An 11,194-nucleotide genomic window follows, 5' to 3' on the forward strand; every position below is an offset into this window, starting at 1 on the left:
CGAAAGGTGAGCACTTTTCGTCGGCTGAAAAATACTCTAACGGGCGGATGGCATGGTAGACATCCTGTCCAAGAATCATCTCAATGTCTCCATAGCTATATCTAACTGGATCTAGAACTGCCAAATGTGGGTAAGTTTCTTGCATGGACTTGACGTCAATGATGTCGGAACCTACGTTTAATGTATCCCTCACGTAGGGACGCACTGTGAATGCTTCGAAGTCTTGATCTTTATGAGGTGTCACAGTCAATTGAACCACCTTAGTGTCTATGAGTTCTTCCGTATTTATACCCTTGACGGTCAGTTTTAATGCGGTACCCTGCAAACCGAGTCTAGCTGCGAGACTATCGGACACCCAAGAGTTACTGCAAGCGGTATCGCATAAAACCAACGCCGTAGTACTAGTGCCAGAAGAATTAGTAAGTTTCAGTTCCGTGACCTGAAGGAGGCCTTTGACATCCGTCACGGAAGACAAAGTGGTTGTTTTGCTTGGTTGCTGTTGACCAGTAGATGGCCTACTTGTACCTGCGTTCGACTTCGAAGTATCGATGTTGTTGTTTGTTGAGGGTTTAGCTGGAAAAACCCTTTCAGCTCCATGAAGTAAGGTGTTATGGGAGCTGTTGCAACCATCTTTCCTACACTTACGGGGACTTGGGCATTGCCTAAACATGTGTTTATCACGCAAACAAGAGAAACAGAGCTTTGCCTCAGCCACGACCTTGGCTCTCTGCGTGGGGGTCTTTTCCTTAAAGACACGGCATTCCCACAACCGGTGGCTGCCTTTGCATACAATGCAACTAGAGAATGATGTTGACGGAGATCTCTGTTGCGGCTTAAGGTTACTCTTCTGTTGCGTATTTGCAGCAAATGCCTTTGAAGCAACTTTTGATCTGGTTACTGAGTTGTTGGTATCCTCAGTCCTTGCTTTAAGTGCGGTATTCTTCATTAAATCGTGCGCTTCGGCCTTCTCTTTTAACCAATCGTTGAAATCAAGAAGAGTAGGTTTCACCCAATGCTTTTTGACCGTGAAGAGGGACCATGACTCCTTCATATTGGGTGGTAGCTTCTGTACGGCAGTGTTGAGAAGCGCAGCACTCTTTAAATCCGAATCATATGACAGTGATTTAAATACCCCGACAAGACTTGAAATGCACCCCGAGTAGTTAATGATGTTATCGCTATTGTGCATCTTCAATGGTGGAAAGCTGTTGAGTTTGTCCAAATGTGCACTTACGACCGCCTGTGGTTGGCCAAATTTACGTTCTAAGGTCCTCAGTGCGTCTTTGTACATTGCGCCGCAGTAGGCAAACTCAGCTATAGCTGTTTTAGCTTTACCTGTTACGAGGGTCTTAAGGTATGTCAATTTTACATCATCAGTTAAGGACTGAGAGTCAATTGCGCTTTTAAATTGACCATACCATTCGTGCCACTGTAGAGGATCCCCATTGTATTGGGACAACTTCCATTCGGGTAGTGGGTCATTCCTCTTGCTAGATAAGGCGTCAGTGAATGCCTTAATCAAGCTTGCATTTTCAGATACTGGCGCTTGAGGCGTGGGATGCGGTGGGCCTCCCCAACACAAAGGTATCGGAGCAGTATGCCCGTATGTTGGATCTATAACCGGCGTGACAAAGGGTGGTGCGATGTTAGTAGTTGTACTAAAGGGGTTAACAGGGATGCTACAAGTTGCTGCGTAGTTGCTATTTGGATTATGTTGTGCACTCATTTGCAAGATGGGATGGCTGATAGCGGGGTTAGCTGTGCTTGGGGGTAGGTACGGTTGAACATTTTTGAAGACGGTTGCATTATTTTTCACCTGATTTACGTTTGTGGGGTTATTCTGAGGAAATCTCCACAAGTTTAAATCGGGGTTACGATTAAGGGGAAGTTTGGGTGCGGTAGTGCATGGTAACAGGCGGGCTTGAGGTGAATGGACAATGTTTTGTTGTGGAATGTTGGGGACCGGTAAGTATGTTGCTGCGCTCGCTGGAATGGGCGACGGAACCATGGGAGGCTGAGGATTATATAATTGTTGAGGTGGGAATACGGGAGGCGGGTTCACGAGTGGGTTTAGAGGTGGAGGGACCTTATGCGGGGAATGGGCAATAGGGACTTGTGTTTGGTGTGGAATGTTACTTTGAGTTAGATTCTGTTGTTGCTGAACATGAGGCATTGACATATGTAATTGACAAGGCACACTGGAGCTTTTCGGACCCACGAATTGATTTACTTGTGGGTTTGTTGAAAAATCAGGTACAAAAATGGAGTTCGTGGGTGCCATAACGGGTGTTGGTGGCCGGGGAGGTTGCATAGGTGGTTGAGGTGGTGGGATTTCGACATTTTGTACGTCGACTGGTACTTGGTTCACTTGGTTCACCTTACCACTGCCTGAGGGACTATGTGCTCGCTCAACCCCTTGATCACTGAGTGATTGTTGTAGTTGAGCCTGGAGGTATTCCCGATACAAAGCTTCTTGCTGAGCAATAGAAATTGCAACTCCTGGCCGTGTGTACTGAGAAAGCATTTCAAGGTGATTCAAGTTACCGGCAACATTATTTGTGTTTTCTGGGGGATTACTATGGGCAGTATCTTGAACAGGGGGGTCAGCGGTTGCTGAACCAGGCCGAGAAAAATTTAACTCACTTGCAGCAGTCAATGAATTACCTGCTGGAACCGAATTTACCCAATCCTGAACAAGTCTCTGACTTCTATCTGATCCCCTATCTTTAAGCAAATTCAGTTCACTTGAGTGGTGACTAAACAATGAATGGTTATCCATTAATTCAGCCTCATCTAGTTTAGCTGCGGCAACACGCTGGCGGTGGTCTTCCTCTAATTCTTGAAGTGCCATCTGCTCCATTTGTATTTCAAGCTCCTTTTTTCTCATGGCAATTTCGTGTTTTTGTTTAGCGAGGCGCATGGCAGCTTGTTCTTGTTTCTCGGCCTCTTCGCGTTTTAGTTTTGCCATTAGAAAGTCATGTTTGCGCTGGCTAGACATTGACGATGCTGTTCGACGTGAACTTCTCTTAGACTGCTCTTGAAGATTAACGTCCTCATATACGGTGTCTCGGTGGGCAATATAGCTTCTAGCCGCAAGCAATAAATTATCATTGTTCTTAGTTACATCATCCAACCATTGCTCAAGGACAAGGTAAATTGATTCTGGGTTCTCGGCTTTACTGGCCAAGTCAAATAGTTCTTCATTTTTCTCCACCAGTTTACTGAAGACATCCTTCAACTTAGAAACCAAGCGTTCAACTTTAACCCTCCTGTCTTGACGATCTATGGCATCTGTGATCCTGCTGTTCGGCCATGATATTGAAATGGCTAGTTTATCAAGGTAGAGTAACCTTCAACCAAACACGTGGAATGCGGGTTATACCGAACCCAAATGACGACGACTTGATAATCAAGACGTCGAAGAGCAGAAAAGAAGTTACCGAGTAATGAATTACTCGGCGAAAGTGAGTAAGGAATTATAGAGTGCGTCTGACGTGCTTGAAAGCAACGTGAGACTAAACAGGAACACAGGCAACCGGGAAAAGAGGACAGGGTGGACGAAGCACAACGAAACGGGAAACGAAGCGGACGGGGCGGAAAGGACGGGCGAACGGCGCGCAACGCAACAGGGAACGGAACGCAACTGGCGAAAACGCGGGTAGTAAACGGGCGACGCAACGGACGGGACGGAAACGCTGAACGAGCGACGCACGAAGAATCGGGAAACGAGACGGACAGAACGGAGGCGTTGAGCGAGTAGCACGCAACGAAACGGAAAGGCGGGTCGGAACGGGCGGGAGACGATTACGCAGCAAGCGGGGAGGTCGGGAACCACTATGCTAGCAGACCGCAGCAACAAACTCAACCAAACAAACTAGCCATAACTCCAGAACAAACTTAAGTCACACCCTAGGAAGGAGGAGAGATGCTACTGCAAGAGACAAACTAGCACAAGTCATTATGGGGCTTAATATATACAAATAACGAACTAATTTACGGCAAAGCTGTAGTATACTAAATGGATGAAAAGAGCAAGAAATTTACTAGCCGTAACTCTAGAATAAACTTAAGTCACACCCTAGCAGTATTCAAACCTAAACAACCGATCAGCATACCAACAATATTAAACAAACTACAGCAAAACTTAAGTAATATGCAGCGCTTTTGTAGTCTATGAAAGCTGGAAAAGTGAAGAAACTATCTAGCCGTAACTCCAGAATAAACTTAAGTCACACCCTAGAAGGCAAAACCCTAAACCAACCAACATTCATACAGTTACACGCAAACATACAGCAGCAAAAATCAATATACTACAACAGGGAGTCCAGTAAATTAGTAAACTCGAAAAGTCGAAAAACAATCCAGCCGTAACTCGAGAATAAACTTAAGTCACACCCTAGAAAGCTGTAAGACCTGAACAACAAACCAGCATACTAGCATACTCAACATACTACAGCAAGAACAACAACATACTTCATCACATATGACATACTATATCAAAATCCGGAAAAGTAAACCTAGGAAAAGAAAAGCAAAGTTTTGGGAGAGCGACGTTATCGAAAGAAAAAACGGAAAACGGAGAATTGTAAAAATGAAGAACGAAAAGAACGCGGACGAAAAACGGTATATAAACGAGCGACGAGAAAAATTATGCGAATTCGATAATTTTTTGTAGGCCGGAGGTTGTGAAAATTTTCACAACTTTTTCTGTGTAATGAGTTTCACTCAATTATCGAGCCTTCTGGTTGAAAAATCAAAATTTCGACAAATTTGTCAAAATTTTATGCCTTTGTCCAATTTTTTCAAGTTTTGGTCAATTTTTTGCAAATTCTTGATTACGGAACGATAATCCAGTAAACTATACGGTTTTATGCCTGAAAGTACGGTTTATCAATACTCGATATTGATATTCTATGTTTTTTCGAGTTGCATCAAAATTGACCAAAAATTTTCAAAATTGGACATTTAAGCATTATATTCTCTCATTTTTTTCTATTTCAGAGGTTATTTTTGATATCCGAACCGACTTGAACACTTTTTACAAATTTTCGATAATCCGACCAAAAATTTTCAAAATCGATGTTTTTTCGTCTCAAAAATTATGTTTTTAAGGTTAATGGTGACCAGTAACAATTCTACCTAGCAAACGATTGTAATCCGTTAATATTTGACCAAAAAAATTCACAGGTTGGGTTTGCCGTCTAAATCAAATAACTAAAGAATTATGTCACAAGAATATCACGAAAAGAAATAAAGGTTCCGTCTTACAGTTTTGAAGGAATCCCTATTCAAGTTTGTCAGTTTGTTAGAAGCTGATTCTGGGGCCAATTTCCGCACAACGGGGCAGCTGGAGGTCCACTCTCTCTTCAATTCAACGTCGTCTGCATTCTCCGATGGTTTCTTTGAACTGAACTATTCATGTTTCATTGCTTCCAACTGCTCGTACGACACGGCCACACATGGCACGGGCATGGTTTTAGCAAGAGATTCAATCCAGCGCTAATGTAGACATACTGAAATTTTCCGCCAACAAAAAAAATGACATTGAACTTTTTTACAGGTGTCACATAGTGATGGATATCTCCTTTTCCAGCCTCCATTCTAGCTCCCTGGCTTTTCTTAGTCACTGGTTTCCACGGAGGGGGAATCACCCACTGAGCATACATGTTCTCCTCAATCTGCGCATTTACTGCACTTCTTACGTGCTCAAAGTGCTCGTGTCTAAAGTAGCCTCCACTCAATGCAACAACTCCAAACTGTTTGTTCCATATTGTATTTTTCTTCACATTCTCGTGTCCCTTGTGGGGCGCCAATGTAAAGGTGTAGAGTAAAAACAACACTCTTTCGGAAGTTAATTCTCTTTCGTTTTATATAGCAACGTTCAAACAGGCAAAAAGTATTAGATAGCAACGTGTAAGCAACGATCAAGGCGACTATAAATCATCACGAAGCAACGTATAAGTATTGTTCGTACATAGCAACAAGTGTTTTTTAGACGGCAAAGTCTTTTTGCTCATTTAACTGGTATCAGTCTATCTTTGATACTTGAGATCAAAGCTGGTCACCATTCTATTCAAAACAGTGCAAAAAACCGAAAATTATTAAGTTCAAACGAGCCTTACTTGATGGCTTTATTTATTAGGTTTAACGAAATTATGTTAATTGCACTTTTTCCGAGCTTTGTACGTAAATTTGAACGTATTTTATTCAATTCGATTGCTTATTTAAATACTGGATTCTGATTGGCTAATAATCTCTCGCTTTAAATCTATTTAGTTACTAACAGCTAAGACATCAAAGCGACATTAACCCAATGGCAATTTTACTTAGCCGTATTGTTCTTTTAACCTCAAAAATTTCAATTTAATCGAGATTTCGTTTTTTTATAGCGTGAAAGAGAACTACCCTTTGAGTGTACAAAACGTCAGCAAATATATCCAACTACCAGCAATATGATCCTAAACTTATGACAGAACACTTCGCGATTTTACGATTTTATTCACTTGCAAGGCTTATCAGAAGAATAACTTGAGACGTTTGAACTGATTTTCTATGTCAAAAGGCTTTACTTATCTGATGTTCACTCAACTCTTCACAAACTCTAGCATCTTTTAAGGACTTGGCGGCCCCTTTCTCCAATAAAAATTGCGATTTCTCCTAAGCCATTGTCTCTATCACAAACCGGCTGCAATGTACAAATTACAAGTTACCTAATCATCCTCATCAGAATAACATTCTTGAATAGATATTGAAAACATCCAGTAGGTTGCGGAATAGATTCCCATAAATATTTCCTATTAGGATTGAAAGAACACAAAAAAAGAAGAAATTTATTCATTTACGTAAACAATTTACGATGAACAAAACTAGCCCAGAAAGATCAAAAGATTTCATGCAAAAAGGCAAAATCTGCAAAATGGGGTAAAGCAATTTAAAATTTTTTTAACGACATGACTAATTAATTTCATGAAAAATTTCAAGCCGTGACTTACGGTCAAGCAAATTTTTTTTTTCGGGAAGTAAACAGACAAAGCAGGAAAATGCTGCTACAATTGAAAGAATTTTCACTAACTTATCAAAAGATGAGCTAGGAAAATCAATCAGAAAAAATGTAAATCAATTTAGAAAAATCAAATTGCCTTCTATGAACAAAAACTAACAATCGAGGAAGCAAACTTTTTGTTCAGACGTCTTTTTTTCACTCTACTTTGAAGTGAACAATTCACACCAAAAATCACTTGGTTCTCTGCTCTTCTTCCTATTTTTGCGTGACTAAAATCGTTTCTCCAAGTTCACATCAAAACTTATGAAAACATGTGAAAAGATCTGTTGAATTGCCATAAAAACAGGAAATCGAAAAATAGCGACACTCAATTTACAGCCTAAACAATAAAAGACTTAAAAAGTTATATTTCACTAAACTCGGCCTAAAATTTACGCAAAAAAGTTTGAAAAAATCCTATGCTTAGAGAATTATTTTAAAGCCCACAGCTCTCAAAATATGAAAAAACGCACCTTCAAAGAATTACTGGAACAAAGGATTTCAAATACGCAAAACTAATTTGAAGAACATTTAACTGACGTTATCTTTTGCATTATCGCTCCACACATTACTGTTGTATCATCAATTGGTGGGCTTAAAAACCAATGAACACTTCGCCGGATTATTTGCGACTGCACAATTTATTGATTTCAAAACTGACCAGGTTTCTTAACATTGATGAGTTCTTAACTGTGACGCATTCAATTTTGGACAGTAAGAAATTTTTTACGGGAATCAAAAGAGAAAACAGCATGAAAGCTAAGACATCAAAGCGACATTAACCCAATGGCAATTTTACTTAGCCGTATTGTTCTTTTAACCTCAAAAATTTCAATTTAATCGAGATTTCGTTTTTTTATAGCGTGAAAGAGAACTACCCTTTGAGTGTACAAAACGTCAGCAAATATATCCAACTACCAGCAATATGATCCTAAACTTATGACAGAACACTTCGCGATTTTACGATTTTATTCACTTGCAAGGCTTATCAGAAGAATAACTTGAGACGTTTGAACTGATTTTCTATGTCAAAAGGCTTTACTTATCTGATGTTCACTCAACTCTTCACAAACTCTAGCATCTTTTAAGGACTTGGCGGCCCCTTTCTCCAATAAAAATTGCGATTTCTCCTAAGCCATTGTCTCTATCACAAACCGGCTGCAATGTACAAATTACAAGTTACCTAATCATCCTCATCAGAATAACATTCTTGAATAGATATTGAAAACATCCAGTAGGTTGCGGAATAGATTCCCATAAATTTTTCCTATTAGGATTGAAAGAACACAAAAAAAGAAGAAATTGATTTATTTACGTAAACAATTTACGATGAACAAAACTAGCCCAGAGAGGTCAAAAGAGTTCATGCAAAAAGTCAAAAATCTGCAAAATGGGGTAAAGCGAATTAAAGTTTTTTTAACGACTTAACAAAGATATCAGGACCAAACCTGATATGCAGTTCAACGAATTGAACAAACTGAAAACAACAAAATACGCCTGTTTAAAAACAAACAAATACTGCAAAAACACCCAGAATCCAAATTAGCTTCTAAGTCACGCAAAACCATTAATTGCCTTTTGAGGGGTCACGCAAAACCATAATTGCCTTTTAAGCAAAGGCCACTACGCATTATTAGATAACAGATATCACTTTTTAAAAGATTTAGTATAGATAATGATGAGAAAATTAGCACATAAAAAACAATCATGACCAGCCCTGATATGCAGCTCAACGAAATGAATAAACTTAAGACAAGAAAGTAAGCCTCTAAAAAACCAAAAAATACTGCTAGAACACCCAGAATTCAAAAATTCACATTTTTCAAGACAATTAGATTCTAAGTCACAAAAACCATCAGTTGCCTTTTGAGGGGTTAAACCAAACGCGACTACGCATTATTAGATAACATATATCACGTTTCAAAGGAATTAGTATACCTAATGAAGAGAATATAAGCAAAAACACAAGACAAGTTTTAGCACTTGAAAAAATTTTGCGTGAAAATCTGTTAACGTTTTTCACTGTTTCAGTTAAAAAGTAATCAAAAAAGACTTCAAAATACTCAGTTTTTTGCTCCAATTTCTACTGCAGTGTGATCAAATCACAACGACAATTTGACTCATCATTGGCAAGATAAGGTCGAAAAAATAGTGATTAGATCTTTATAAAGACATGCTCCAACACAAAATCTTTGAATTGTAAGATTAAAAAATAGTTCCGCTGTAATAGCTGGCTGAGAAGAGGGCAGCCATTAAAATAAGAATATTGGTTTTTTTCAATTATTCGCTAAAAAATAATAAATTAAGAAAAAAAATAAACGAACATTTTGAGGCGAGTTGCTCTCAAAAGACCGGCTAGCGGTTGAATTCAGTAGTAACCAACTGGGGCTTAGGGATGCCAGATAGCACTAGGGGGTCAAGCGAAGAGGGGGGGGGGGGTCAAACAAAGAGTGGTCCAAATTGCCTGATGGAGGAGGGTGTACGGAGGTATTGTTTTTCCTTTTTTAGGGGGCGGGGGTGATTAGAAGGACGAACTTTCAAAATCAAGAACCGTCCTTCACACCATGAAATGAAATTGTTCGCTGAAAAGTTTCGATGAATGAAATATTTGACAGAGTAGTAGAGTGTAAGGCTCTAAGAGAGCTGCTAAGCAATTTAATGCACTCCTGACACTACCTTTTATTTCCTCCTTTGAGACGAAAACTTAAGAGAGCCAAACGAAAAATTGTGAAAAAAACCCACAGCAGCACCAATAAAGTAGCCACAACCGTCGTTTGGGAGCAGTCAATAACTTACTGAAAATCTCAAGAAAGGCATGAAACATTTATTTTGATTCCAGGCAAAACAGATTTCACATCTTTTAAAACAGTTTGAGTTGGCAAGCAAGGATAACTTCAATAAAAATCGGCACAGCAAACGATAGCAACATAACAGACAAATCAACAAACTAACACAATTTTAAATGATCAGGAACGGATCTCAAAATCGACATCAGAGCCTTTGGAGGTACACATTTGAATTTCAAAACGTTTTCTTAGTTAAATAATTAAACGCCAAGATCTCAAATCAAGCATAAAAAATCGTGAGCTCTCGAAAAACCTCCCATTTTTTTTTGGAAAAGCATGGTAGTTGTGAGGAAACGTATTTTTCAAACACCAACGAAATGCCATTTTATTGAGACGTCCTTTATTTCAAAACACGAACAGATTTACTAATTTAGAAAAAACTTCAGTGTCAAACAAATAACATCAAACAAAAATTCTCATTACCGCTATTATGTATTTCCTAAGATATCTTTTGGTTTTAAGGAACCTAAAAGCAACTAGTTCGATTTTTGACAGCACTATTATCAAACAGTTAACACTAACGTTTAGAACACCTGGCGTGATTTAGCTGCAACAAAACTAACGCACCCAGCTGTAATAGTTCATTTTACATTTTTCTTTTCAAAAGTTGCAGATTTTTGGCCACATTGAGAAAGCCGAGTTGGAAGAAACTACTCTTTCCGGTTGCATTAGTGACAGAAGAAGCAGACGATAGAGGAGAGCTATCTGGATAGGACAACCCAAATGATTGGTAGAGGGCAACCTGATTGCATAGGAATAGAACACAGAGAAAAATTAAAATCTGCAGGGAAAACATATGTCTAAGACCAGACACGGCACTAATTCGGATGTTTTCTGCAGATTAAAAACTAGCGTATAAAACCATGTTCTCTTGCATTGAAGTTGTTTTTTGGAAAAACAGAAGACTCTAGGCAATTGAGAGACCTAAAAATTGCAAAGAATCAGTTTTCAAGATTTTAAGAGTTATTTTTGAGAAAAGTTCTTCTTATTTCATAAGAACTAACTATTGTAGTAAATTCAAAACCACTGAGACCTAAAAAAGGGGTTTCATGAACTAAAAATTTGTTGTCAGAGATTTTCCCCAGTTGATCTATAGTAACAAGCGAGAGTAAATACTTAATACAAATGTTCATGAATTTTGAAAATGTTCATGATTGTGAAAAGAAAACTTCGCTTCTCTCGAAGGTTTTTGTTACTTCTGTCTGAAAATTTTTCACTTCCCTGAATTTTGAAATTGCTCTTTGAACCGGCATTTTCTATTCTGTGAGCATTTCTCTAAAGATAAAAATTAAATGGTTGATTCCTC

This window comes from Convolutriloba macropyga, chromosome 12 (assembly GCF_964194025.1).
Source record: "Convolutriloba macropyga chromosome 12, txConMacr16.3, whole genome shotgun sequence".
Taxonomy (NCBI): domain Eukaryota; kingdom Metazoa; phylum Xenacoelomorpha; order Acoela; family Convolutidae; genus Convolutriloba; species Convolutriloba macropyga.